The 2,500-nt window shown below is 63.2% G+C and overlaps 1 pseudogene; it reads left to right on the forward strand.

Moving 5' to 3' along the window:
• The window catches only part of LOC124590233, a 7,958-nt pseudogene that overhangs the window by 1,876 nt on the left and 3,582 nt on the right, over window positions 1-2,500 (forward strand).

Genomic DNA, 2,500 nt, shown 5'->3' on the forward strand with positions numbered 1-2,500 from the left:
CCGTTGCACACGAGTCAGTCGATCCTAAGCCCTAGGAGAAATCCGATGTTGATGGGGGCCGTCATAGCATGATGCACTTTGTGCTGGCCCCCGTTGGGCGAAAGGGAATCCGGTTCCTATTCCGGAACCCGGCAGCGGAACCGATACAAGTCGGGCCCCTCTTTTAGAGATGCTCGTCGGGGTAACCCAAAAGGACCCGGAGACGCCGTCGGGAGATCGGGGAAGAGTTTTCTTTTCTGCATGAGCGTTCGAGTTCCCTGGAATCCTCTAGCAGGGAGATAGGGTTTGGAACGCGAAGAGCACCGCAGTTGCGGCGGTGTCCCGATCTTCCCCTCGGACCTTGAAAATCCGGGAGAGGGCCACGTGGAGGTGTCGCGCCGGTTCGTACCCATATCCGCAGCAGGTCTCCAAGGTGAAGAGCCTCTAGTCGATAGAATAATGTAGGTAAGGGAAGTCGGCAAATTGGATCCGTAACTTCGGGATAAGGATTGGCTCTGAGGATCGGGGCGTGTCGGGCTTGGTCGGGAAGTGGGTCAGCGCTAACGTGCCGGGCCTGGGCGAGGTGAGTGCCGTAGGGGTGCCGGTAAGTGCGGGCGTTTAGCGCGGGCGTGGTCTGCTCTCGCCGTTGGTTGGCCTCGTGCTGGCCGGCGGTGCAGGATGCGCGCGCCTGCGCGGCGTTCGCGCCCCGGTGCTTCAACCTGCGTGCAGGATCCGAGCTCGGTCCCGTGCCTTGGCCTCCCACGGATCTTCCTTGCTGCGAGGCCGCGTCCGCCTTAGCGTGCTCCTCCGGGGGCGCGCGGGTGCGCGGATTCTCTTCGGCCGCCATTCAACGATCAACTCAGAACTGGCACGGACTGGGGGAATCCGACTGTCTAATTAAAACAAAGCATTGCGATGGCCCTAGCGGGTGTTGACGCAATGTGATTTCTGCCCAGTGCTCTGAATGTCAACGTGAAGAAATTCAAGCAAGCGCGGGTAAACGGCGGGAGTAACTATGACTCTCTTAAGGTGGCCAAGTGGCGGCGGTGTGGCTGCATCCGGACTTGGCTTCTCGAAGTGCGGTTTTGATGTAGTCGTGCTGCTGCTGCGAGGTGCCTTCCTTGGGTTATAGTTACAGGGAGAGTGATGCGCAATACATGGGCCTAGCCCTCTTAGCCTCTCCTCTCCTGCGGTCTTCTCCCCTTCTCGTGGGCCCGCTGATTTCGCAGAGTGGAAGACCGCACCAGGGGCTTGGGGGGGTTACCAGCCCCCCCTCGCACTATCCCTTTTTTAGTTGGGGGCAGTAAGCATAGAATAAGTGGTGGCCCTTCCGCTGAAGGTGCCACCCCAACTCCCCCAGCACCTAGCCGGCCAACCGGCCGTGCCGAAAATCTTGTAACTTTTGCAGCTATGTATACCTGTAGTGAGTGCCACCGCAGCTTTACAACCAAGAACGGTCTCGGGGTCCATCGCCGCCGCCAACATCTTGCGGCCGCCAACGCGGAGATCGTCACGGAGAGGCATCGCGCGAGGTGGACGGAGGAAGAAGTCCTGTCGCTCGCCAAGGCAGAGGCCGAACTGTTCCTCGAGAGGGACGCCCGGTTCTTCTTTGTAAATCAAGAGCTCATCAGGATGTTCCCCGACCGAACGCTTGAGGCAATCAAGTGCCGACGGCGGCAAGCTGCCCACAAGCAGCTTGTCCGCCAATTCATGGAGGCGCTTGAGATCGGTCGGGGGGAAGAGCCGGCGTCCCGCCGGGGAGCGGCGAGCCCGCTGCCTGACGCGGGCGAGGCCGCTGCGCCGCCCGTCGACGCAGCCGAGGACTTCGCGGCCGACACCACCGGGCCGCCGCCGGAGGGGCCGACTGACGCCGCCATCTGGGAGCATCTGGCGGGGCTACCCGCTTCCGCCCAGCGTTTCTCTGCCCTGGATCGTGTCATCGGTCTGGGGCGGGGCACGCCGCCCGATGTCATCCTGGGCATGCTCCCGGATGCCCTTGCGTCGGTCGGGTCCAGAGGGGAGAGATCGATCACCAGGACACAGCGGCCGCGCCAACCATCGAAGCGGCCGCCTGCCGCGCCGCCGACGCAGAAGCGCAAGCGGCGCCGCTGGGAGTACGCGAGAACGCAGGATGCCTTCCGACGGTCGCGTGCGCGTTGCGTGCGCGGCCTCTTGGATGGCACCCTGCTCCAGCCGCCACCTGCCATCCCTGGTCTGCTGGACTTCTGGGCGGACCTCTTCACCAAGAAGCCCATCTCCACCGCGGGCTTCATTCGTGACCGCCTCCTCCCGCACTCAGAGCCTGTCGCTCTCGAGTGCATATGGGGGCCGGTCACACACGAGGAGGTCGCCGCCGCGTTGCCGCCCAGGGGATCAGCAGCCGGGCCGGACGGCCTTACCCCAGCGGAGTTGCGGCGTCTGCCGCACGAAGTCCTGGTGAAAGTGATGAATCTCTTCCTTCTGGCCCGCGCCCTTCCGGAACGCCTGCTTCGCGCGCGGACGTCCCTTCTCCCGAAAACGG

Source organism: Schistocerca americana, unplaced genomic scaffold, assembly GCF_021461395.2.
Source record: "Schistocerca americana isolate TAMUIC-IGC-003095 unplaced genomic scaffold, iqSchAmer2.1 HiC_scaffold_749, whole genome shotgun sequence".
Lineage (NCBI taxonomy): Eukaryota > Metazoa > Arthropoda > Insecta > Orthoptera > Acrididae > Schistocerca > Schistocerca americana.